The 27,243-nt window shown below is 55.3% G+C and overlaps 1 protein-coding gene across 13 annotated transcripts in view; it reads left to right on the forward strand.

The window, feature by feature from the left end:
- AHDC1 (AT-hook DNA binding motif containing 1) overlaps positions 1–27,243 on the forward strand; it is a 69,843-nt gene that overhangs the window by 17,003 nt on the left and 25,597 nt on the right. The window lies entirely within an intron of this gene.

The raw sequence follows: 27,243 nt of genomic DNA on the forward strand, positions 1-27,243 counted from the left end.
AGAGAGTCAGCTTCAGGCTCTCCTACTAGGTCACTGGGTGACCACAAACAAAATGCCTTGTCTTCCCCGGCCTCAGTTTCCCCATCTGTGCAATGAGCCGATTAGTCTTGTGTAGGAGGGAATTCTGGCATCACGTCCTAGGGGTTGGTTGGTCTAGCCAACTGGGTCAGGCATTTTTCTGGCTTGGGATTCTGGGCCTCAGCAGTACATTCTTCCAGAGCATCCTAAGCCAAAAGTGGAGGAAAGTGAGGGGTCCTCAGAGATGGATTTTGGGGCACTCCAAATGAGGGGCCAGGGACTCAGCACAGAAGAGGGGGGTCTTGCCGAGACCTGACTCCAAGCCCCAGAGGGGACCCAGAAGAGAGGACCAGGGTGCCTCTTTTCTTCTGCTCTGACCTGTGTGGTGGTAGATGTGGCCCAGTGTCCAACCCCCCGACCTAGAGGGTGTCAGGACCGTTCCTGCCCACTGACTGGGGAGCAGGGCTTGGAGTGCCCTGGGGATAAGGAGCCAGGAGGCCAATCTGGGGTGGCAGAGCCAGGTGGATGCCTATGGGTAGCTGGGCTCTGCCGTTGATATTTGGGGTTGCCGGGAGTTGTGGTGTAAGGCAGGTTTTGGTGACACACGCCTCCAGCCCAAGCTGCCCTGGATCCTGGCTTCAAGGGCCCCTTTAAGCATCTCACCTGTGAGGTAGGGCTAGGAGAGAATTAATTTCCTGTGCTATTTTAATTTTGCTGTATTTAATCTGCTGTTTATTTTAATTAATTAATGACGGGTAATCGCCTATCATAACCTACTGCCGCTGGCTCCTCTTCCTTTTTAAATGGGTGGAAGGCTGGGCCAGGTGATTGCCAGGTTAGCTGTGGGGGAGAGGGAGGTCCTTGGAGGCCTGTCCCTCTCCCCTTCTGCCTGTCTCATCCCAGGGGTCCTCCCCACCAGGGGTCCTCTCCTCCCATCTCACCTGTGGCTCCTCCTTTCCCTCCCTCTTCTCGCCCAGGTCTGCTTCAGGGCCTTGGAAGTAGTGACTGTGGCAATGAGGGGCCTGACCTGAGGCCCCTGCCTGTCTCTCAAGAAACAGTATTTTGATGTCATAGGATGGTGGTTGGAAGGATGGGGAACTTGCCTTGGATGGTGCTTAGGCACCCTTGGGGAAACTTTTGAAGTTGGGGGTCAGTTTTTAACAGTAGCCCCTTTCCCCTCCCCCACCCCAGTGCCCAAACAGCATGCCCATCCACATTGTCAGGCCTGTGCGACACCAGCATGTCTTAGTATCTATGGACATATCCGGAGGTATGATTTCAGTTATTCATTAATCCCTAGGACAGACCTCCAGGGGGATTAACCCCTTGTATAGAGGAGATCGCTGAGGCTCAGAGAGGCTAAGTAACTTGCCCAGGGTCACACAGCAACTAAGCAGCAGGGCCTGAATTCTGGCCACAGTCTGATTGCATGGAAAGAGTTAACAGTTGGAGGAAGGGGAGGGGAAGTGGCTTGAGGACTAGGGTGGGGGGATTAGGTCAGAAGACTGATTAGGCCAGGAAATGGGGTCCTCTGCCTCTGGAGGATGTGGGGAGGAGGAGGGGGTCCCTGCCACAAGGGGCTTCTCAAAGGTGTGCAGTCTCTGCTACCTCTGCCCGTTCCCTTGTGTGTCTTCAGTTATCTGTTTGGAACAGGGGCTTTGTCACTAGCTCTGTACCCTACCACGGGGACCTTTCTAGAGCTAGGTGGAGCTCAACTTTTATTTATTTAACAAACACGTATATAGTGTTTACTATGTTCCAGATACTATTCCAACTTTATAAACAGATCTTCACTTAATTATTATTGCAGCCCTTTTATTAGTGTCTTTGTTTCATATATCAGAAAACTGAGGCATAAAAAGGTAAAGTGACTTGCCCAAGGTCACACAGTCAGTATGTGGTGGAGCCGCCCTTTGAACTTGGAAGGCTAGGATCCAGAGTCCTCGTTTGTTCATTTGTTCCTTTTTTTTTTTTTTTTTTTTTTTTTTTTTTTTTTTTTGAGACAGGGTCTTACTCCTGTTGCCCGGGTTGGAGTGCAGTGGAGCAGTCACGGCTCACTGCAGCCTCGACTTCCCAGGGTCAGGTGATTCTCTTCTCAAGTAGCTGGGACTACAGGTGTGCACCACCACACCTGCCTAATTTTTTGTGTTTTTAGTAGAGACGAGGTTTTGCCATGTTGCCCAGACCGAGTAGCTGGGATTACAGGCGCCTGCCACCACACCCGGCTAATTTTTGTATTTTTAGTAGAGACAGGGTTTTACCATGTTGGCCGGGCTGGTCTCGAACTCCTGACCTCAGGTGATCTGCCCACCTCAGCCTCCCAAAGTGCTGGGATTACAGGCGTGAGCCACCACGCCTGTCCTGTCCTGCCCCCTTGATGCACTAAGTAGGAGATGGGAGCCCTGAATTCCTGGGGGATAAGGCATCTCTGGGGAGCCTCTAGTCTAGGCCGAAGGGGAGACCTAGCCCTGCCCTTCCCAACACTAAGTTTGATGGGGTGATAAGGCAGAGTGCTGTGGGGGAAACAGGCAGAGTGTCAGGCTGTGCCTCGCTAGGAGTGTGCAGATCAGTGGTTCAGAAGCCTCTATAGAGCACAGCTCACCCCGCTACAGTGCTGGCCACCAATGGGAGAGGTGGAAGGGTTGGCCTCAGAGAGCTTGCTGCCCAACTAACTGGAAAAACAAGGCTGATATGTGTGGTCAATTCTCAACAGTGGGATAAAACAATAAGAGAAAAACATTGCAAAAAAATCATGTCATTTAAAGAATTTGGGCTTTGAATCCTGTGTGTCCTTAGTTACTTGACTCCTCTCTGAGCCTCAGTTTCCTCACCTGTTGAGGGGAAATAATAATGGCATTGATGCTATAGGGTTTTGTGAGGCTCAAATGAGATAAAACATGAAGGTTTAGCTTTGGAGCAGGGGCTCAGTGAGCATCCATCTAGATGCTAAGATCCAATACCTGGAGAAAGAAAGGGTCCCTCCCTGGGGTTGGCATCAGAGCAGATAAGGATGGGAATGGTGAGGATGGAATGGGCAGTGAGCGTCCCGACTTTGGAGTCAGACTGCATGGGTTTAAATCCCAGCCCCTGGGAGCTGCTTTCCCTCTCTGGGCCTTGATTTCCTTGTCTGTAAAATGAGTATAATACTAGTTCTCCTCTCCTCCATAGGGTGTTGTGAGGATTAAATTAGCTAATTAATTTATTCAACAACTAATATGAAGCACTTGCTGGGTGCCAGACATGTTTCCAGTCACTGCAGATCATAAGGGGTCATGTTAGCAATCTTATTGTTACCACCATAATCTGGAAAGAGGGGACAACTGCTTGGGAAGGAGGCAGAGAGGAGGCCGAAGCCTTCAGAATGGAGATAAGTGAAATGATTAGATGCTATAGAAATAATAAAGAGTTGATACTTAGTGCTTACTATGTGCCAGGCACATTTGCTCATGAAGCAGGGGCTCATATTATCCTTATTTCACAGATAGGAATCGGGTTCAGAGAGGTACAGTGACATGCCCAAGGAAACACAGCTAATAGGGAGAGGGTGGAGCTGCAGTGTGAGAGACTCAAAAGCCATACTATTAGTCACAAAGCTTTAAACCTGATTAAGAGACGGGTTAGGGGTGAGGGCATTGATCCAGCAGAGGAAGGAGGCAGAGACCTGGCCAGGAGAGGGACAGGGGGAATAGAAAGGAAGGACAGAGGTGGGCAAGGCCTTCAACTTCAGGAAACAATAAGAGAATGAACCAAATCAACATACACTCCCCGAGTGGGTTTTCTCAGCAATAAACAACAAGACATGAGCTCAGGGAAGGGAACAAGTGAAGTCTGGAGGGAGGGCTTCCCAGAAGAGGTGAATCTTGAGAAATGGGTAGTTGAAAGAGATGGGGGAGCCAGAGCATGCCAGGCAGGGTGCAGGGCACCAGCAAAGGCCCTGAGGTGAGAATGAACGCGGCTTAGGGCTCAGAAGTGGGAGGAAATTGCTGAGTGAGATCAGGATGAGGATTGGGAGGGCTGGTGGCCTCAAGGACCTAGGGAGGGTGACAGATTCGAGAGGCTTAGCTAATGTAGAAATAGAAATAAACGGCCAGGCACGGTGGCTCACGCCTGTAATCCCAGCACTTTGGGAGGTTGAGGTGGGCGGATTACCTGAGGTCAGGAGTTCGAAACCAGCCTGGCCAACATGGTGAAACCCCATGTGGTGGCAGGCACCTGTAATCCCAGCTACTCGGGAGTCACTTGAACCCGGGAGGCGGAGGTTGCAGTGAGCCGAGAGTGCGCTACTGCACTGCAGCCTGGGTGACAGAGGAAGACTCCATCTCAAAAAAAAGAGAAATAGAAATAAACCCCCATCTGGACAGAAACTACAGTATAGTGATCAAGAAGGCAGGCTCTGCAGTCCAATCCTAGCTAAGTTGTGTCCCACCACGTGACCAGGGCAAGTCAACTGAACATCGCATCTCCAAAACACAGGGTCATCAAAGTACCTGACCCCTCCGATGAGATGCTCTGTGAGGAGTGCTTAGCACAGTGTCTGCCATGCAGTAAGCACTTGACTCATGCATTCATTCCTTAACCATCAAGTGCACACCTGATGTCAGGCACTTTTCTAGGACACACAGCAGTGAACAAAACAGACACAAATCCCTGCCCTCAAGGAGCTTACATTTAGAGGGTAAAACAGACAGTTAATGTAAAAACAAGTGAAATAAATGGTCGTTAGATGGTGATATGTACCAAGGAGGAAAATGAATCAAAGAAGGGGCATTGGGCATGCCCCCATTACAGGGTTACTGCAGTTTTAAATCAATGTACAGATGGAGGCTGTTGTTACTCTTATTTGTATAGCAGGTTTTAGTAGAAAAAGCACCTTCCAGTTTACAAGGCAGTTATTCCTTGTGAGAATCAAGTGAGATACAGGTATTGCCATCCCAATTTTATAGATAAGGACACTGTGGCTTGAAGACAACAATCTGACTGAGTCAAGAGTCATGACTTTGAAGACAGTGCTATACCTACCTGCTAACTCCCTATGGGATTCGCTGTTCTGTTCCTGAGAGTCTAGAGGATAGATGAAAAGAGATGCTGGGAATTGGAGGGGTGTGGGCAGTGCCGAGGTGGGTCAATGTCCAGGGATGGAGCTGCGCTGGAGAGCAGGGGCAGAGGCCTGTTTCCTGGAGCCAAGCCTGGCCAGCTTCTGCTGGTCTGGCGGAATCAGGGTGAGTTCAGAGGTTGGCTGGACCCAGAGGCAATCCCAAGGGCATAGCAGGGGAGGCCTGAGACACTGTGTGATTGAGCAAAGGGGCAGAATCTGTCCAGAACGGAGTGATTGTGTGGGTGGTGTTGAGACTCAGGGGAGGGGAAGAGAGGAGAGGAAGAAGTCAGCCCCGCTGACCAGATGAGAGAGAACAGCCAGGAGGTTGGTGGGGCCAAAGCTGGCTCTGAAGGCCCTTGAATGTCAGGCTAAAGACCTTGGCCTTGATGTTGTCGTCAGCAGTAGGGAGCTGTTAAAGGTTTCAGGGCAGAGACGCAGAGTCATGAGAATGGGATTTGAGGAAGATGTAGCTAGCTCGAAGTGGAAGAGATTCAGGGGAGGCGACTGGAGGTGGGGAGCCCACCAGGAAGCTGTCATGGCCAAGTAGGTGAGACATGATGAGGTCAGATCAGATCTGACCAAGAGGTCAGATGAGACCACTTGGACTGGAGGAAGGAGTAGGGCCTGGGAGAGGATACCCCTGGGTTCTGGCCTTGGATCTGCCCAGATTTTCTGAGGGTCCCTTCTTTATTACGCACCTCTATTTTCCCATTTGGATTGAACTAAAGGCGTGCCTGCCTTTTTTTTTTTTCTCTTGGTTACCATTTTGGCTAAGGACCCATTTTGAGAAGATGATGAGACCTAGGGGCTTTCTCTCCAGAAAAATTAAAAAAAAAAAAAAATTTTTTTTTAAAGTTTTGAGCCTGGGCAACATAAAAAATTAAGTAGCCAGGTGTGATGGCACATGCCTATGGTCCCAGCTACTTGGGAGGCTGAGGTGGGAGGATTGCTTGGGCCCAGGAGGTTGAAGCTGCAGTGAGCTATGATCACGCCACTACACTCCACCCTGGGATACAGAGCGAGACCCTGTCTCAAAAACAAAAACAGGCGGGACATGGTGGCTTACACCTGTAATCCCAGCATTTTGGGAGGCTGAGGTGGACAGATCACCTGAGGTCAGGAGCTCGAGATCAGCCTGGCCAACATGGTGAAACCTCGTCTCTACTAAAAACACAAAAATTAGCTGGGCATGGTGGCATGCACCTGTAATCCTAGCTACTCGGGAGTCTGAGGCAGGAGAATCGCTTGAACCCGGGAGGCGGAGGTTGCAATGAGCTGAGATGGCACCCCTGCACTCCAGCCTGGCGACAGAGCGAGACTCCATCTCAAAAAAAAAAACCCAAGTTTTTGGTTGGTTAAAATGTTGTGAGGCTTATAAACCTGTGAAGTCCATCTACGGAACTAAGCTAGATGATCAATAGTAATAAAAATAGCAGCTAGCATTAAATGCTTATTATGTGCCAGGCACTGGGCAGAGCGATATACCTCATGATCTTGTTAAAGCTATACAACAACCTGTGAAATAGTTACCATTTTACAGACGAGAAAACTGAGGAGGCCTAGAGAGATGAAGTGGCTTGCCCAGAGTCAGGGTTGGAAGTTAAGCCTGGGCTTGTCAGATCCAGACCCTGAGATCTTAACCACAAAGGTTAGCCAAGGATTCTAGGATTCAGGAAGAAGAAATGGCAGGGAAGGGGACAGGTATGGGAGGGTTTTCAAAGAAAGCCGTGGAGATAGCAGAGCAGGAGAAAAGGGAAGAGGGGTAGTGGTGTCAGCTCAGCTCTGAGGAGAGACGCATCAGGTAGTTGGAGGTAAGGGGCTGGAGATGCGGATTTCATTTAGAGCCCCCTGGCCTGGCTTCCAGAGGGCTTGGTATCTGTCCCACATGACCCCCAGCTAAGTGACCTGCTCTGGAGCCTGCTGGGAAGGGGTGGAGGTGGGGCCACTCTATCTCTTGGCCTCATTATATTTTGCCCCCTTGTTCTGCAAGGGCTTACCCCTAACTCTTTGACTCAGCCTCCAGTGCTGTCTCTGGAATCTACCCTCCCTCCCACATCCCAAGGCCATCAAGAAGGGCCCATGGGCCTTGATCTCTCTAGGGGAGTTAAGAAGTAGAGACACCCTTTCCATCCCAGAGAGGAGTCCTGGGGCCCATCTGCCGAGATCAGAGTAGGATTTGGAACCCAAGCACCAGGGAACCAGTGTTAGGCTCTGGTTTTAGATCCTGGCGGGCAGCACTGTCTAGAACCACAGCAGGAGGTGATCTAGATTAGACTAGGCCATGGTCTTGGGCTGGAATCTAAATTTATAGTGGGTTGGATTTGTTGCTCATCTAAAATGGTCATTCTGGAAAGTAAAAATTTTAGACTTTGTAAGCATTCAGTCTCTGTCATGAGTAGTACTTAACTCTGCCATTGCACCTTGAAAGCAGTCATAGACAGTGCATAAGCGAATGAGCATGGCTGTGTTCCAATCAAACTTGAATTATAAAAACAGACAACAGGCCATGGACCATAGTTTGCCAACCTCTGATCTAGAACCTTATTCCTCCTGAGGAGTGTGTAGATTTTAAACCTAATTAGACAGTGATCTAAGCAAACAATGTTGACATGTCAGGCTGGAACCTAGATCCATGGCAAGTTAACATGAAAGGTGATCTATAGTCACACTCTTGGTGGGATCTAGATATTGGGGATTGATGAACAAGAAATGCACTAAATAGTGTATAAAGCAGACTAAGCCATCATCTCTGGCTGAACCTAGATTCATGGAAAACTGGGGTGGGGTGGTGTGGGGTGGTGAGATTTAGACTAACACATAAGGCTGTGGTCTAGATATGAGAAAGTGAGTGAGCTAAAGTCACACAGATATGGATCCAGAGAAGGCAAAGCTTTAGTCCAAAGCCAGAACCCACAAGACCTAGAACACCAGCCTGGGCAACGTAGTGAGGCCCTGTCTCTACAAAAACGTTAAAAAGTTAGTTGGGCATGGTAGCATGTAGTCCCAGCTATGCAAGAGGCTGAGGTGGGAAGATTGCTTCAGCCCAGAAGATTGAGGCTGCAGTGAGCTGTGATTATACCGCTGCACTCTAGCCTGAGTGACAAAGCCAGACACTGTCTTAAAAAAAAAAAAAAAAAAAAAGATTTAGAACAGGACTATCCAGTAGACACGTAATAGAAGCCATATATGTGTCCGGGTGTGGTGGCTCACGCCTGTAATCCCAGCACTTTGGGAGGCCGAGGCAGGTGAATCACAAGGTCAGGAGTTCAAGACCAGCCTGGCCAACATAGTAAAACCCCGTCTCTACTAAAAATACAAAAAATTAGCTGGGCATGGTGGCAGGCACCTATAATCCCAGCTACTCGGGAGTCTGAGGCAGGAGAATCGCTTGAACCTGGGAGGTGGAGGTTGCAGTGAGCCGAGATTGCGCCATTTCACTCCAGCCTGTGCGACAGTGTAAGACTCCGTGTCAAAAAAAAAAAAAGAGAAGCCACATATGTAATTTAAAATTTTCAAGTAGCCACATTAAACAAAGTAAAAAGGCATAAAAGGAAGTAACTGGAATTAATTTTAACAATTTATCTTTTTTTTTTTTTGAGAGGGAGTCTTGCTCTGTTGCCCTCACTGGAGTGCAGTGGCACAATCTCAGCTCACTGCAACCTCCACCTCCCGAGTTGAAGCGATTCTCCTGCCTCAGCCCCCCAAGTAGCTGGGATTACAGGTGCCCACCACCACACCCAGCTAATTTTTGTATTTTTTGTAGAGATGGGGTGTCACCGTGTTGGCCAGGCTGGTCTCGAACTCCTGACCTCAGGTGATCCACCCACCTCGGCCTCCCAAAGTGTGGGATTACAGGCATGAGCCACTGTGCCTGGCCCAACAATTTATCTTATATAACCCAATATATCCAAAGTACTAGCATTTTAATGTATAAGCCTTATAAAAATTATTGAGGTATTTTACATTTAAAAAATACATTAAGACTTCAGAATCTGGTGTATATTTTGTACTTACAGTGCATTCCAGTTCTGACTAGCCACACTTGCATGTGGCTAGTGGCTACCATGTTGGACAGCACAGATTTAGAAACAGGCTTTTCTTTGGGACCAGGGTCCAGAGGAGTTATGAGCCAGAATAATCTGGAACAAGTAGGGTTGTACTCGCCAGAGGTTACACCCTTAGCAGACTTGAACTGGGTGTAGTCTGACTGCCTGGGAGAACATCTGGGCTGTGGGCTGGGGAGTCAGGGGTTCCCTCCCCTGGAGTCTTAACTCCCTGGCCTCAGGTGGAATCTCTGTTGGGGCTCTGGCCTCTCAGGGTATTCAGTATCACCTCTGAGCACTGGCCCCCAGTTCCTGTCCCTTATCCCAGTGTCACCTCAGTCTTGTCTGGCCTGGCAGGTCAGGGGGAGGGGAGCAGGGTGGCAGCTGGACCCTTGAGAGAGCAGGAGCTCCACCCCTCCGAGCCAGCTGCTGCCAGCCTTCCTGGACTGACTCTGTGGAAACAGGGGGCCCAGAGACAGAAATAAACTGCCAGGTTTCCGGGGCGGAGTGGGGGACCTGCCAGTCTTTGTGCTTCCTTGCTTGGGAGTGGGGGGAGCAGGAAGCAGCTCCAAGCCCTGTCCTAGGCTGTTCCCCTGTATGCCATCTCCCCTCACCCCCAGATGCCCCTGCCCCCATGGCTCTGAGGCTAGGCTGAGTCTAGAATTTGATGGATTAGTGAAACCTAGGGGCCCATAGTCTGGGACTGACACTTGGGAGCAGAGAGTGGTCCTTAGGACTCTGGTCCCAGCTTGGTGCCCATTTCTAGAATCCTGTCCTGGGGGCCCCTCTAGCTGCCGCACGGCAGGAGCTGAACAGATTCAGAGGGCTGCAGTGGGGCAACCGACCAGGAGCTGAATGATTTGTATTGGATGCCCACGTCTGTCATTCACTGGCCAAAGGCAATTTTCTTTCCTCATTTATGATCCTATCCCCGGGTCTCAGGAGGGATGACTGTGTCCTCCCATCCCTTCCTCTTGGGCCTAAGCTTCCCCATCCATTGTGGGATTTGGACTGTGAGCTACTGGAGAGGGAGTGAGGGACAGGGACAGAGTAGCCAGGAAGAATGTTGAGGGATGCTGTCTGAAGCTGCTGGCTTTGTGACAGGGGCGCTGTCACCAGTGCAAGGTAGGGTACTGGTCTCTGTGTTCATGTCATGACGGTGGGTGCTGGCGTTGGGGGGTGTGGGCAGGCGGTGAGCACTGGGATGCACTGTATATATGTGTGTGTGTGAGGTGCTAGACTCAGGATGGCCAGTGCCTGGACAGGGCCAGGGTCACGGGTCACCACATGCCCAAAAGCAGCCTCCACTGTTGTAAGGGTGACACTGGTGTGATCCCCCCATGTCCCTATGGGTAGATGGAGGTGGGAATGGCCCCAGTGGAGCTGTTGAGAACAGCCCCTCATGCCTGGAACTGGGACCAGAGCAGAAGGGGTCCCCAGGGACTGCCTGGAAGGAAGCAGCAATGCTTGTCCTGCCTGTGTCAGGGTGAACACTGTGTTCAGTGGTTAACGGGTTCTGGAACCAGAGTTTTTCTGACTTTAGGCTCTGACATTGTGTGACCTTTGGTGGGTCACTTAACCTTCGTGAACTTCAGCTTTCTCATTAACAAAAAGGGGATAATATTACCTACTTTATGGAGGCCTTATAATTGAGTTAGCGCATGCTAATAATGCAGGGCAGGTGCCCTGTGTTAGCAGTGACCATTGGGTAGTCGCTAGGCACAAATAGGTGGTCAGTGAAAACGCATTGTTCAGATGTCCGGACGCTTTCCCTGCAGAGGGCCTTTTCAGACCCCTTCGTTTTAATAAGGAAAACGGAGGCCCCCAATTGTGACAGCGTTTTGCCCAAGGAGAGGCACACAGCAAACAAAACCTTTATATGGCACCTACCCTATAAAGCCGGGTAGCTCATCCCCAATTTACAGGTAAGGAAATCGAGGCCTGTGATTGGCCGCCAGTTCACGGTGGCGCTATCCAGTTAGGCCTCAGTCCGCCGCTGCGGAGGGAGCGCCGGGCCGCCAGTGCTCTCTGGAGGAGGGGCGTGCAGGTAGCGGGCGCCCTGGAGCCACTGCCCGAGCCAGGCACGCTATTAATAACCCCGCCACTCAGCCGCGTCCGAGAGCGCAGGTCCGGACCGCTGCCGGGCGCCTCCAGTCCCCGGGCCGGGGCAGAGCCCGAGCCCGAGCCCGAGCCCGACCCGGATCGCGACGGCCCTTCCCTCCCCCCGCCACGTGACCCCGCCCCCCCTCCCATTCAGCGGGCAGCAGAGGGCCCGGCCTGGCGGGCCGGGGGCCAGGAAAAAGCCGAAAACACCGAAGCCGGGCCGCTCCCCTCCCGCTCAAAATAGCCCCCGGTCGGGGCTGCCACGCATTCCGCCGGGCCCGGGGCGCGGGAAGGGGCGGCCAGCTTGGCCCCCGCCCGGCCAGACGTGGCTACCCGGCCGGGTTGGACCGGGTGGGGGCCGAGGGCGGGCCGCGCGGCAGGCCGGCATGTGGCTCTCCTTCGGGGAGCCTTGGCAGCCCGGGCTGCGCGCTGCGCGGGGATGATGGAGAGCTTCTGGAATTTCCTGCAGCTGGAGAGCGCGGCCGGCCGGGGGAGCGAGCTAAGCGCGCAGCTCGGGCAGGGGCGCCTGGCGCCCGACCCTAGGGGGCGCCTCCGCGGCGAGGGTGGTGGGGGGAGACCTCGCCGCCCGGCCCCAGACTGCAGGAGTGGAGACAGCACCCCTCGCCTCCTCGGCCTCTCTTTTCGGGTCTGGCGGGGGTCCAGTCCCGCCCCTCCCGGCTTGCGCGGCGGCGAAGGGCCAGGTGCAGGCAACGCCCCTCCCCCAGCCGCCTGGTTTCCCTCTCCGCCCGTCACCTCCTCCGGGAGCCAGAAACTCTGTGGCCTCATCTGGGAGGGGGGCGGAGGTGGCAGGGATCAGTGGGCAGCTTAGCCTGCCAGGTAGCCCCAGAGGCGGCGGCGGCGGCGGGAAAACTCGGAGGCGGGCTCTTCGGGCCCTGAGAAGAGCTGGGTCTGCGGACTGGAGCTTCTTGCTCGAGCCAGAGGAATCTGAGGGCTGCTAGGAGGGAGGCAAGGCAGTCTTCTCCCAGCATGCAGCACCCCCGCCCCGCCTCCCAACTGCGGAGCCGATGTGGGGGCAGATGTGCTGGGAAAATCCTGGAGAATTTTCCCGACGGCGACAGTAGCTTTCTTTGAGAGCATTTCTGCACCTTGCAGGCCCCAGAGTCCAGAGAAGGGCCCCGGGATGGGAGGGGCTTCCTTTTACAAGAGCCCTGAGAATCCAGGAGTAGGTATGTGACCTCTCAGGGCTCACTCTTGGCACTATGGCTTGGGGAAGGAAAGAGGTCTACCCTGCCCTTTGTTGGGGAGGGGAAGGGACGCTTTCCCACAACTTTGTTCCCTTCCAGCACCATTTGGTGCTCTGTAAACTGACGAACATTTTGGCAACTCAGCAGGCATCTTCCCCACCTGATGGTGGACCCTTCTCCCCCTGCCAGTGGCCCTTGTTCAGTTCTGTTTCCTGCCCCCACCTAGCATACTCTCAGCATGGTAAACAAAAGCAGTCGGGATAGGCACGCTTCACCTATGCCACAGTTGCCACTCGCTGGCTGTGTGACCTTGAACAAGTCCTTTTACTCCTGAGTTTCCCTTTCCTCACATGAAAAACTAGATAACACTAGATAGGCCATGGCCTTGTGGTGGGGCTTAAAGTTGCACAACATTTCAATCAGTTAGCATAGCATCTGCACATAGTAAGGGTGGGAAATGAAGGGCACCCGTGTGACATCCAGCCCCATCCTGAGGAATAGAGGTAGCCCCCAAAACATTTGAATTCCCTTCCCCTGCACCAAGCCTGTGAGATTTCACTTCCCAAGGTCTCTGTCACACTAGTCTCCTCACAGTGCTACTTTTGCCTTCCACTGGGGGTGGGGCGGGGGCTGGCAGAGAGCTCCAGGCTGGCTCCCCAGGGGATGGTCCAGGCAGGCTGTGAGGCTGGTGGAATTCTGCTTTCCTCTTCCTCTCATCTCCTTGCTGACCTTTCACTCCATCACTGCCAGATACCCAGATTCAAATTCAGATGCCTTGGGGTTCCTCCTTAGCCCAGGATGTTGGGCCTGGGCCTGTGTCAACTCCCAACCTCTCCTATCCCCAGTTCTCCCTGTTTCCTGTTTGATTGGCCTTCCATGTCCACTGGGAAAGACCCTGGTGTACTGGAAGGAGGTCAAGGCCCCATTTGTTGTCTGTGTGAACTTGAGCAAATTACCCTACCTCTTGTGAGCCTCAGTTTGCTTTTCTGCAAAATGGAGTTGAAATAAAAACTACCTGGCAGAACATCTCTTTACTCATGCATCGCAGAGGCTTCCTGGCAGAGATCTACGTAAATAATAAAAGGCAGGGATGCCCCGGACCACAGAGGGAACTTGCATTCAAGGCCAGGTATAGGGAACTTTGTAACCTTCCCTTGCCTTTGGTTTGGGGAGACAGCTCTCTGGGGCCCTGGGATAGGAAGTGGAGCAGGAATGAGCATCCACCAGCTCTTTTTGGCAAAGCCTGGATCCCACCAAATTTATGTGGCCCAGATTCCAGGGCTGCGAGGTGCTCATGGCTTTGGATGCACTGTTGGGCAGTTCTCATAAACTCTCTAGGACTACAGATTCCCCTCCCAACTAGTCCAGTCCCACCTCCCTCTGCCTCAGAAAAGCCTTTCTGGGCTAACTGTACCCTACTCCCCAGTGTCTCTACCACCCATAGAGGGCTCCCATTGGGGAACTATGAAAGAAAAGGGCTGGCAACCAGTAGTTGGGCTGTGTGACGTTAGGCAGGCTGCTTCCCCTCTCTGGGCCTTGGTTTCCTTCCTCCTGCATAGCGAAGGAGGTTGGATTAGTGGCTCCCTAAGGCACCTTCTAGCTCTGACAGGCTCCAAGCCTGTGTTGACTGATGTATCCTAGGAGATAGGCGCACACAGAGAACCAAGTCAGCTCGGAGATTCCTGTCAAGGTATCTCCACCCCACCCCCAGAAGGCTGGAGTGCCTCCCTTCCTGAGACACACCCTTCAGGGATACTGGTGGAGGTTGTGGTGGATGGAGGGGGCATATCACCCAAGCCAGTGGCACCGCTGCTTCCCTAGGTCTCTGTTGTCTGTGGAGAGGCCTGTGCATAGGAATAAGAGCTTGTGTCAGGCGGGGCTGTGAGACTGTGTGCTTCTAAGGGAAGGGAATGTGTGTGTCAGTGACCAGTTGGCCTCCAGGGAATGGGGGCATGGCGCACAAGACAGCTAGCTCATGGGTTGGTGTCTCCAGAAGAGCGATGGCAGTGGGAGGGAGGAAGAAACATCCATGAAGCAGAGAGCCGGGCTTTGGGTCAGGACAGGCTCCTCAGAGAGGCTCCAGCCTCCTGGGGAAGCGGCTGGAGTCAGCACAGTCCCACACTGCGCGGTTTTGCCTGCACCTGGGTTTGTCAGTTGTTTATGGATGTTGAGCTGAGTGGCACTGTTTGGAATTGGAGTTGTCATGTACTGTTGTGGGGGTATCTGTAGGGGTGTTGTCAGGGCCTCCGAACAGTGCATGTGTGGCTGGCTGGGGTACGACGTGTAGCTGTCCAGAACAGTGTTGTAAGGCAGTAGGCAGCTCCTGGCCGTTTGGGCTGCTATCAGATGTCAGGTTGTACTGGGACCATCCGGTGGTGTTTTCAGGCTGTGAGTGAATCCTGGCCATGTTTTGGGTGCCTCTTCCCCTCTATCTTTGTACAGAGGGGTCCCCCAGGACACCTGGAGGGGGGTCTCCTGTCTTAATCAGTCCCTCCACAGGTAAGCAGGCAGGCAGCCTCAAGCCCCCTCACTCTCAGTAATTTTACCACGGTGCCTAAGTCAGGAACAGGCGTGAATTGACCTTTTAACCCCTTCCCCACCACGGGATTAGACTCTGTTTCCTGTTCAATCTCCTCCAGAACCAATTCCACCCCATCTGGACCACTCCCCAAAATGGATAAGCAACCCCCTCCATTTCTTTTCTCCCCCACCCCTGTCGGGCCTTGAGTTGGGGGGCTGAAGGCCAGGCTGGTGCAGGGTCTGGCAGGAGCTGAGGGCCCGGGCGGGAGTGATAAATATTGAAGAGGAGGGATTTCGGTGTGGGCTGGAGCAGCTGCAGTGGTTCGAGTGTCACACTATCTCTCCCCAGGTTTACTGACCCATTTCCATTCACGCGGCTGCTGGTTTCCTAGCAACGGCAACAGTCCCCCCAGAACAGGCGGAGTGTGTGTCTGCCATTAGCGACTGCCGCAACTGTGTCAAGGTTACCCCGCTCCCTGCAAACCCACCCCGGCGGGTTTGTTTTCTGCCAGCGCCTGGCACACACCATGCCAGCCTGGGAGGGGAGGGGAGGGGGCTGGGGGCCAGCCCCAGGGCTTGGGTGAAGTAGGGGGCCGAGGAGGAGCTGCTGTTCCCGGTCCAGTGGGAGCCAACTTGGACTGAGGCCGAAGCAGCCACCCCCCCCTCCTTGGCTGGTGGAATTCCTGAGCCTGAGGGGAGCAGGGGGTGGGGCTGTCCCTCAGCCCTGACCCCCGAGATTCCAGAGCCTGGGGGGAGGGCTGTGGGCCAAGGGGGCCTCCAGGAAGCCTGTCCGGTCTGACCCCACCTGACTTGTTCTGCTCCTGCCCTGGCTTCTTCCTCCTCCTGCTGCAGCTCAGGGTTCTGCTCCGCTCCAGGCTCTTTGTCCCAGCCTGCCTCTGTGCCTGGTCTCCCCCATCAGACTCCCCAGGGCAGGGTTGTATTTCTCCTGTTGGACTAGGGGTTCCTGAGGTTGGGGTTCATAATGCCTCCTTTCCTTCTCCACCCTCAGCACTAGCTCATGACTATTTTTCCAAATGGCATGGGAGATGAGATGGGACATTTGGGGTGGCAGAGAATACTAGTGGGGACTCTCTGGATACCCTCATTCCACCACCGCTCGCTAAAGGAGATTCTTCCTACACTCCCTCCACCTGGCAGCCCACACTGGGTCTGGCCACAGGAAGTAGAGTACCCTGCCTTTTCTTCCTGAAAGTCAGGCTGCAAAGGGTTAAAGGAGCTCTCCCACCCCTTGCCTTGGTATGTGAGCTCCCCCAGGCTGGGGGGATGGGAGAGTGGGGGGGTCTGTCACCTTATAGCCACTCATGTGGTCAGCTCAGACCTGACCAGTCACATTCCTGCCCAGGAGGGCTGGGGCTTGAGGCAGAGGGGCAGGGGCAGGGGCCTGGAGGGGGCTGGTTTGCAGGAATGGAAAGGGGGAGCCAAGAAGCTGGGGCAAGGGGCTGCTGGGAAGTATTAAGATACATAAAGCTTGAGTCCATCTCCTCATTCCTCTAGGCCTCAATCTCCCTATCTTTCCTCCCAGTTTGCACCCCCTAAAACCTTCCAGTGGTGCACATGCCTGTGACACAGGTACAGACCTGGTCCCAGTTCTAAACAAAGAGAAGAGTGTGGCCAAGGCAGTTTCTGACATGCAGGGCAGCTCAGGGACTTGTTGGTAGCCTGCAGTGTGACTTTCTGGTGCTTAGGGGAGGTTGGCTAGGTTTTTGGCTGGGTCAGAGGATTTGAGATCTAGGGTACGGATCAAGCTGTGCTAGACAGTAGAAAGAGACCTGGGCGGGGACCCAGGAAACTTGGTTCTTTGCCCAGCCCTGTGCCTGACTCCTCATGGCCTCAGTATCCCCATTTGAAGGGTTTAGGCCAGTGGTCTCTAAAAGCCCTCCTGTCCTGTTAGTCAGTAGCCCTGGGTGAGGGATGAGGGGTGGGGGGCGATGGTCTGGAGGGGTGTGGGAAGCTGCCAGCTCAAGGGGGAGTTTGCAACGTGATCCCAGAGCGAAAATAGCCCAGGTCATTTTCAGCTGCTTGGGCGGAGGTATCTGATCCCGGCAGGGCAGCTTGGGCAGGGGGCAGGGAGGAGCATTCTGTAAAGCTCTCTGGGAAACCAGACCCTAGGATGGGAGGGTAGGGAAAGGTTGGCATGCCCAGCTGGGCTTCCTGAGACCCGCTGGGGGCCCAGGAATGGAAAGATGAGGAATGCAGAGGGTTAACAGGAGGTGAAGGCTGGACTCCAGCCCCCTTTGGGTCCTGGCCTGGCTGAGGTGAAAGGTCAGCTCCAGGGAGTCTAGGCACAGCTGGGGAAAGAGTAACCTGATCCTTCTCCCTAGCCAGACTCAGGGCATCACAGTGCCGCCTCCCCCAGGAAAGGTGCTTTGACATACCCAGGAAGGAGTTTGTTTCTACTTGTTCTCAGCAGGGGTTGGGGCTAGGGGAGGGTCCAGGCCTGTCGGGTCAGGGAGAGAGCTACAGGCCAGGCGCCCCAGCCAATATGGCAGTGCTTTGTCATCCGGGGGTCAGGGGAGGTGGAGGTGAGCCTGCTGGAAAGGTTAGAGGTAGCCTGTTCTGGCCCTGCTGTCACGCTGCCCCATTTATGACTCCTGACGGCCAGCATCAGGGCTGGGGAAGCTTAGAGGTAGGAGATGTTCCTCCCTTCTCCAAACACACTGAGTAGTGAGAGAACCCGCCTGGTACTAGACTGTGACAGCGAGGTATGTTTGGGGTGGAGAATTACACCTCAACTCTGAGATAGATGGCTTTGCTGTCTGCAGTTGTGTGTGTGGTGGGGTGCTAGGGTGTAAGGTGGTGTGATGGGAGGCTGAGATGATGCGACATGGAAGAACATGGGGTTCAAATCCTTGCCTGTCTTAGGCAGGCTATTTTACCCCAGCCTCAGTTCCCCCATCTACAAAATAAGACTAATAGTACTCACCATGTAGGGTGATGATGAGGATTGGCACAGAGTAAGTGCTCAGTAAAAAGTAACCTTAACAAGCCTTATTGGATGCCAAGGTCACACACAGTGTGGAGCCAGGATTGCAGCTGGCAGTCTGACTCCAGAGCAGGGGTTGGTGAGCTATAGACCATATGAGGGAGAAGACAGTTTCCAGAATGTGACTGCGTCAGTGTCCCCAGGGCTGTGCACTGGGTGATGGGGGGTAGTATCCAGATGATTTGGGGTGGGATGGGGTGAGGGGGCTTTGAGTATGTGGCAAGTGGGCGGGGGGGTTCGGGGCAGGGCTCTTCTTACGGCCGACTTCTGGGGCTTTCGCCAGCCCCCCGCGCCCCACCCTGGCAGGCTTTGTGCGGCTGTGTGGGTGTAGCTGTCCCTGGAGTGCGGCTGTAGGTATGTTTGAGAAGGCGCAGGCATCCCGAGAAAGAACAAGTCGCCTTTTGTACGCGTCCAGCCCCAGGCTGGGCTGGGCGCTCTCTGGGGGATCCCCTGTTTCCGCGCCCAGCTCCCCGCCCACGGAGAGCGCCCCGGCCCGGCCCGCCGCAGGCTCCCACCTGAGGGGCGCAGCGAGCGGAGCGCCCCCTCCCGGGGACCCGCGCCGCGGCCGGGGGAAAGGGTCCGGGGAAGAGGGCGTGTCCGAAGCCCCGACCCCGCCCCTATCGACATCACTCCAGGTGCTACCAATCTCCGGGAGCCCGGCCCGCGCGGCCCGCCCCCTCGCCGGCACCGCTCCTGGTGTTCGGGACGCGCCGTGGGTGGAGTCGGCGGGAGGTGGAGGAAAAGGCAGGGCCGGCCTAAGGGGCGGGGAGACCGTTGAAGGCCTCGCCCTTCCAAGTCTGGGAGAGGCTGAACACGCGAGCGACCTGAGACCGAGCTGCTCTGCTCCCGTGAAGCTCCTCACAAGACCTCTCTCCTGGAGTGCTCCACCTTCCAGCCCACCTGCCCCAAGATCTTGCCAAGTACCACTTTCTGCAGGAAGCCTTCCTAGAACCTACCCTCCGATCTTTTCTGATTACCCGCACCCTCTAGGACCCTCTGTAGTTAAGGGCAGTACCAGCACTACTGCCAGCGCTAGCTGCCATCCACTGAGCAGTTTGCTCAGTGTACCCCACACTGCTCCATGGAATGGCTTACCGGCTGCATTTCTGCGGGCTGTCCACCTTGTACTATCGGGCCCTTCTCACCCACAGGGTTGGGTGTGCCTCTGGTCAGGCGTTACAGACACCGGCCCGCCTCAGAATAGCCACCACTGTATCCAGAGTCACACAGAGCAAGGAGGTAGGAGCATCAAAGCTGGAAACCAGGTTTCTCAGCTTCCTTCAGGCCTTTGGTTCAGGTGTGTGACTAAGAGCAGGGAGTTGCACGGAGACTTGCTTTAGGCCTCACCTTTCCCCATAGGAGGCCTCTGCCCTTCCCTGTCCCTCCCCACAGACTGGAAGAGCCCTAGGCCTACCTTCCTCTGCAATCCACAAATCTGGACGAGAACCCCAACTTCTGTGAAGAGGGAGAGATGTTGGGGGAGCTGGGAGGGCTTTTGCAAGCCAAAGGGGCAGTTCTGGGCTACAAGGAGTATTGTGGGCCCAGTGATTTGGGGGTGCTTGTGTTGGGGACATAATGATTTAGCTTGCAGGTGGGAGGTTCCAAGTTGAGCAAAGAGGAGGGTTAGGAGCCACAAGTATGTGGGGTTCAGTGCAGTGCAAGGGAGGCAGAGATTATGCTGGGCCAGCACTGCCCCCACCAACAGCCTGGCCCGGTGGAATGCTGGGAGGCCCCAGGGATGGGGCCAGGCAGCCAAGGTGTCTCCGGTGGCACAGAAGCAGTTAAGAGCTGCCTCAGCCTGTTCCTTCAGACAATTAGTGACATCTCGCTTGACAACACCACACTGAGCCGATGCAGACCTCAGCCCCCCTCCCGGCCCCCCGACGGCCGCTTCAGCTGTTTATTCTTGGGCTTTAACAATTGGGATTCTGACTTGGAGGAGCAGGCGCCCCGCGCTGCCCTCTGACCCACCGTCGCCTTGGCAACTGGAGCCCGGTAGGCCTGGGCTCTGCGTTAGGATTACAGATCCTGAATTCACAATCTTGCTGCTTCCCTGCAAGCAGCAGTGGCAGCAAGCAGCAGCATGCAGGATCTTCAGCTAGACTGGAGGGGACAGAGAGGAGGAGGGTCCCCAGGGCCAGCCTGAGGCGCATGCAGGAAGCTGGGATGCCCACAGACGGCCTGGAGAGCAGTGCACCCTCCACAGCCTCCCTAGGACTGGGCAGGGCCTAGAGCCATGCTCCACTCCCAGCATCTCTGTGGCTCTCTGGAAACTTTCTTCCTGGTAGAGCCCCGAGGGCAGGGGCGAGGCTTCTTCCTTACCCTGCCTTTCTGCCTCAGCCCCCTACCATGCCCAGAGCTCCAAGTGCCAGCAGACTGTGCCCCTGCCGTGCCCGCCTCCATGGCAACAGGCCCCCCTCCCTCGACAGCTCTGCTCCTTCTTCCCCCCACCCTAGCAGCCAACTGCCCCAGCTGAAACCAGAGCCGATGCATCTGTGAGCCTCATGCCCAGACCCACATTCCATTTCTGTCCTCTGTCCCCCCCCAGTTCTGGCAATGACATCCCTCCTCCTCCTCCTCCTCCTCCACCCCCCTCCCTCCTCACCTCTGCCTACTGCTGTTCCCCCCACACTCTAACACTTAGTGTCACCCCCTCTTCCCACCCCATCTGAGTGTGTCTCACCCTCCGACTGTCGCTGTGGGGCTCTGGGTGTGTCAGTCCCTCTGTCTGTCTCCGGCTCCCGGGTCGCTGGTGCTCTGTGCCTCCGCCTGTCTGTGCAGACTCCTCAGGTTCCTTCTCCATCTCTTCCCCCCTGTGCGTGTGTCTTTGTCTCTGCATCATCCTGCCTGTCTCTCTCTTTTGTCTTTTTCTTTCTCCTTGTCTCTCTCTCTTCCTGAGTCTCTTTCTTGCTGTTTTCCTTCCTCTGGCATGGTCGCCCTCTCTCTCCCTCTCTGGCTCTCGCCCCCTCCCTCCAGATCTTTTTCTCCTTCTGCCTCTTTCTGCCCTGTTTCTCTTGCCTCAGTGTCCTTCATCTTTCTGTCTCTCTTCCTGGATCTGAATCTCTGCCTTGATTTCTCCCGCCCCCTGTCTTTCTTCTGACTTTGTCCTTCTAAATACATATCTTTCTTTCAGAGCTGGGCCTTTCAGTTCTCCATACTCTATTTCCTACCAGGTTGTTTCCTTCCCAGGCCTATGAAGATTGGGGAGCTGGTGCAGGGGGCAGGGCTCCAGAGTCACCCCAAAGGATCCCTCTTTTAGTAGGGGCCAGATGTCCTGGAAGCCCCACTGGGCTTATGTGGTTGAACCTGAAATGGAGGGTGCAAGGTTGAAGAGCCTACAGAGAGTGTGGCACCAGGAAACAAGAGTGTGAGTCTGCCTTTCCAGGGTTTTAGGGGATGGGCTCCATCCATCTAGTCTACCTTCCACTAGCCCAGGGTAGGAACAGAAGATAGTTCCAGGAGCTAAACTGGCCCAAGAAGCTCGCTAGAGAACAGGCCTCACTGATTCTTGGGATTTGTCCCTTCCCTTGCTAAAATGATGGCAATTTCAGACTATGCCTCAGTTTCCCCAGATGGTATAGGGATACTATCCTTGCTTCATGTCTGACTTCTTTAAAGTGCTTTGAGTTCCTGGAACAAACTCAAAGTTATGAGGAACAAGGAAAGACTAGAGTGACTCCCGCCCCTTGCTCACCAGCGCCGGGGGACACCAGACAGAATGTTTGTCCAGGGCATGGGTGGAATCAGGGTCCTGTCTCCTTAAGGGTTGGGTGGAGGACAGTGCCTCGCCTCCCTTCAAGACTGGCAGCCCCTGCTGTCTGGCCCGCCCTCCCAGTCTGGGCAGTGGCCTCTGTCCTTCCTCTCTCGCCCCTCTTCATGGAATGAGCTTGGAGTCGTGGGCAAGCAGGCCCTGGGGTAGGGGAGTCAGGCCTCACCTCTGGGTGTGGTGAGGCCTGGTCAGGCAGACCGTTCTAGGATCCTGGGGTCTGGGCACTACTCACCAAGGGGCCAGGCGGGGGAGTAGGGGTGCCTGGGGGAGGCAGGTTGCACGCAAGGCATGCTGGGCCCCCTCGGCGGGTGGGTGGGGGGAACAAAGCTGGCATCGAGGCCTCAGCTAAAATTAGCCGCTTCCCTGCGCGGGAGCGAGCATGCCTGCCAGCCGCCCAGATCGCCGCTGCCTCGGCAGGCCATCTGTCGCCACGCTTTACTCAGTCCCCCAGGGCCCCCCAGCTCCAGCCACCCCCAGGGGCTAGAGGGACTCTGCTCTGAGGCTGTCCGTGGCCAGGACTCTAGGCTCTTGTGCTGTCGTGCTGTGTGACCTCAGGCTAGGCCTTTCCCTCTCTGGGCTCCTGTAAAACGAGGGGCCCTAGACACTGACATCTCAGATCCCCTAGTCCTTCCAAGCACCAGGTGCTGCTGCTGGTCATGATGGGGTGGGAGGTGGGGTGCCTCCCTCCCCTTAGAGCCACTCCTCTTGTCCAAGCTTTGGGCCAAGTGGGGTTTAGGGTAAAGGTAGGGTATGGTGGACTCCTTTCAGATTCATTGGTCTTCATCGGGCGGCAGGGAGGCACTGCATCCAACAACACCCCAACATCTCCCCTGTCCCCCTCCACACTTGACCTCCAAGCAGCCTTAAAGAAACAGCTCCAGGTGGGGAGCCAGGAGATGGAGGCTGAGTTCAGCTGATCCTAATTTGCTCTGTGGCTTGGGCAAGTCTCTTAGTCTATTTCTCCCTCTCTTCAATCAGAAGCTTCCCATTTCTTGAGGAGCGGCCCACTTTATGCTACCTTGTCTCGTGAGGCTGGCACTCTTGTCCCTTTTGTACAGATGAGGAAGATGAGGTTCCTTGTGAGGACGCAGGGGAGCAGGGGAGGCGGGCTGGAGCCCTCTGTGGCCTGAAGTTCTGCCTGCTGGTCTCCAGCTTCAGCTTCTTCTTTCTGACCCTGGCACTTCTCTCACTGCGGCCCCTTCCCCCCTCCCCGAAGCCAAAGAGGCTGAGCTGCTGCTCCAAGGTCACCCAGCTTGGCCCTGGAGGAGCTCAGACTGGAACCCGGGCCTCTTGGCTCTTGGCCTCCCTCACCACTATGGCCAGCAGGCTGGGCCTGTTCCCTGGGTGAGTCATATTCCTGGACTTTGGCCTCCTTGTCCCCAGCTCTGTGGCCTGAAGTTTGGAGAGGGGGCCTTTGTAAGGAAGAAGGGCTCCCCTGGAAGCTATGGGGGTCTCAAGCCATTATCCCATACCCTTCCCACTGAGCACATGGTGATAGCAACCCCTAACCGCCCTACTCCCCACTGATCTCTAAGCAGTCTCATAGTAAAAGCGCCTCAGGACAGCCCTCCCTCCACCACTCATTCAGCCCCCTCCCTAGATACACAACTACAGTGAATAAGAAATGGAGTGGAGTGGGGGCTGGGGGAGGTGGCATTTCCAGGTAGTCAGTGTGTCCAGGCAGCTTCCTCCCCAGCACTCCTCTCCCCCAGCACCCGCCACTGGGCGGGAAGCCACAGCACCTCCCCTCCTGGTGTCCAGAGGCCAAGGTCACACCAGAGCCCTGTGTGCCTTCACCTCCTCTGGGGCCAGTGGTGTTTGTCACTGGGGCAATGTGTGGCTGTGCCCGGCTCTGGCAGTGCTGGGGTGACATTCATGCCGTGTGAGCTGTGACGCCTCTGCAGGCAGAGGGACGGCACCACCCAGGCTGGTGACAGTGATGGGGGAGGGGTGAGGTGGGCTGTCACCTGTCCAAGGCAGCCGGGGAGGTGACATGTTGTGTACCCATCCCACAGTCTGCAGGGAGGATTCCCAGGCAGGGGCGAGGTTATGTCCCTGCCTCATGCTGTGTGGTGGGTGGAGGGGTCCATGCCTTCCTCACACCTGGAAGATGGGACTTGTCCCACGTGTGTATGTGTGTGTGTGTCTTGGTCAGCTGTGTGACAGGTTCTGTGTGTGTGTGCATGTGTGTGTGTCTTGGTCAACTATGTGACAGGTTCTTTGGGTGTGTGCATGCATGCGTGCATGCGTGTGTGTGTGTCTTGGTCAGCTGTGTAACAGGTTCTCTGTGCACTAGTGGGTGTGGGGGTGCCTGGTTGCGTGTCAGTTATGCCACTGTGAGGGGTAACAGACGCCTGCCCCATGCTGTCGAGGGTGTGTCAGGTGTGCCCATCTCATGTTTGGAGGAAGCGACAGGTTATGTGCTTAGTTCATCCCGTTAGGAGGGTTGTCACCAACTTGTGCGCCTGTCTCTGGCTGTTGTGTGTGTGAGATGTCACCATGTGCCCGTCGCAGGCTGTTGTGGGGAGTGGCATGTGTGATTCTCTCATGCTGTTGGGAAGTTGTCAGTAACTTGGGAGCTCGTGTCTCACTCTAAGGAGACGACATGTTTTCTGGTGATATGGGGCTGGCAGCTGGTGGGGCCTTCCCATGCAGACCACAGAGCCCCAAAGGGCTGGCCAGAGGAAATGCTTAGGGCCCTGAGCAGAGGGACAAGTGGGGGCTGGGGGGTGCTCAGTCCCGCATGATCTACCCTCTCACCCATATGTCAGCCCGTGGGACTGTTCCCCAGGGGGAGGGACCCAGCATTCTTCAGATGGTGTGGAGAAGGGCCTTTAGGGCCAGGGCAGGTGTGTGTCTGTGAGGTGGGGCACCAAGGCAGGGTTTGCATGGGGGGCAGGGGGCTGTGTCCCTGAGGGCCTGGGGACCCTATTTCCTGCCTCTCCTGCCCCTGAAACTGTTAAACTAATTAAGGCTCTGGAGCCACAGGATTAATCGGGGCAGCTCTGCGCGGGCCGGGAGCTCAGGTAGTCGATCAGTGCACCGGGGAGGATATTGGATTTCTGAACCGCAAGTCAGCACTATTCGGGCCTGTTATCTCTCTCAGGCTCGGGGGTCAGGAGGCGGGAGGCTTGGCGCGCTGGCCGCCCCCGCCCAGCCAGCTTGGGCGCGTCCACTCCCCCTGCCCACACATCCCAGCTCTGGCCTGTCTACTGCCCACACAGGCCTCCCCTCGGCCCTTCTCCCCGGCCCACCCTGCCTCTGCTTCGCTGCCTCTTTCTCAGGCTCCTGCAGAAACCCCTGGTCCCTGCTCTCTCCTGCCTTTCCCATCTCTGCCTGGCTCGCTTCCCCCGTGCCCCTCTCCCCTCTGGGGCTCTTCCTTGGTCCTTACTGGCCTCAGACTCACTCTGGGCCTGAGCTACCCCCTCCCCTCAGCCTCTGACAAGGTCTCACCCGCCTCTCTCTACCTTCCTCTCCATCTCCCTTCTTCCATGAGCCCCTCATCACCAGTCCGTCTCTGCTTTTGTGTTTGTGCGTGCCCGTCTCCCAGTTTCTGTCTTTCTCTGTCTCTCTGTCTCTGTTTCTCTCCCCATGTCTCTGTGTCTCCCTGTGTATCTTTCTCCCGCTTCCTCTCTGTCTTTTCCTCTCTCCCTCTGGCACGCTCTCTCTCTCTGTCTTTTCCTCTCTCTCTCTTGTGTGGTCTCGGCTGGTGTCTGCAACCAGAACAAATCTCCCCCAGCCAACACCCCCTGAACAAGGAGGCCAGAGCAGCTAATGGGAAACATGTGATTCTGCCTTGCGCCTGGAGCACCGTGAAGGGAGCCTTAGTCCCAGCCCAGCCCCTGCACCCCTCCTTGCTGTGTTCCCCCCACCACACTGTCCTCTGCCTCCCAGCGGCTCCCCCAGCCTGTGTGGGCACTGTTGGAAGTTCATTTACACTGGGTGGGGGCCTGACGTTTATCTGCTGGGGAGTATCAGGTTGTGGAGGGGCTAAGGGCAGCTTTGCTCCTGAAGTCCCCCCAACCCTCAGGGCCAGGCAGACCCCATGCAGACTCCCCCCACCCACCACCACCATATGTAGGAGAACAGGGCCAAGATGAGCCGAGCTGTGGGGGCCTGAATGGGGGGCAGCCAATCTACCCCCACTGGAGGGCTCTAGGGCCACCCAGATTTCCATCTTTTCCTTCCTCCTGGGCCTCTGGGGAGCTGCAAAGGTGGGGGCTCCCCAAGGGCTTGGGAGCTGCCGGGCTGTGTTTCTGTGCCCACCCAACCACAGGGAAAGGGGGGACAGATCAGAGGAGGGAGGCTCTGGCAGGTTGGAATTCTCCTTCTCTGCCTGTGGATAAATTGTCCCTAATCCAGGCTTGGGGAGTTGTCTGGCTCCTACAGAGAGAGAGAGAGAGGAAGGGAGGGAGAGGGAGGGAAGAGGGAAGCAGGCACACACAAACACAGTGACACAGACACACACACACCGTCTCACAAAGGGTATCTCACATGCATGCGCACACGCACTCACACACTGAGCCCTTCACAAAGGTACCACACAAACCCTGGGGCACCGTTGTGCTGACACACCATGGCACACAGACCTGCTCACACATGTTGACGCTGACACACGGCCATACTGGCACAATCATACAGTGACATAGCACAAGGACCCACTGACATACACAGAGACACGCTGTGGTACACAGACACACAATAAGGTCACACAAATCCACACATGCATGGACACACACACGAGCACATACTGACCCATGGTGAAAGAGACCCACAGGGACACTGTGGCCAGTCACACTGCCACACCATGACCCTGAAAACCCAGAGAAAGGCAGAGGTGGGAGGGAGGCAACACTGATCCACAGTGACACCAGTGCCTGCAGTCACAGGCCTCGAGATTGGAAACCTGCAGGGACAGCAGAGGATCAGCCTCACGCCCCCACCCCCTGCCAAACACACATCCAGAGAGCTCTGAGACAGGCAGGAGCCGGTTTGGCTCCTGACACAGCGAGATGCAGAGAGCCAGGCAAAGCGTGTGCACACCCAGGCATGCTCACACCCAGCCACAGCTGGGCTCACCTGGCTACACACAGGCACACATGCACCCCTGTGTCCTCACACACAAACAGGCTTAGCTAGACGCACACACACACACACACACACAAAACGAATAGAAACGTGAAAAGTGCACATACCCACATGTATGACTGAAGACACCAAATCCAGGCACACACTTAAGCTGGCATCACACATACACACACACAGCTGACCACAGCAGCCACAACTGAGCAAACGCGTGATCCCACACATGGACACGCTTAAGCCCACATGTACCCACACGGACATACAGAAATACAGAGAAGCACACGAACAGGCTAAATAGACCCAGGAACCCACATACAGGTATATTTACCCAGACAGCTGAGCCTTGACAGATATGCATTTGCACAGGCAGAATCTCGATCACACGCATACAAACTCCCAGG

The sequence above is a fragment of the Pan troglodytes genome, chromosome 1 (genome assembly GCF_028858775.2).
Source record: "Pan troglodytes isolate AG18354 chromosome 1, NHGRI_mPanTro3-v2.0_pri, whole genome shotgun sequence".
In the NCBI taxonomy this organism is placed as follows: Eukaryota; Metazoa; Chordata; class Mammalia; order Primates; family Hominidae; genus Pan; species Pan troglodytes.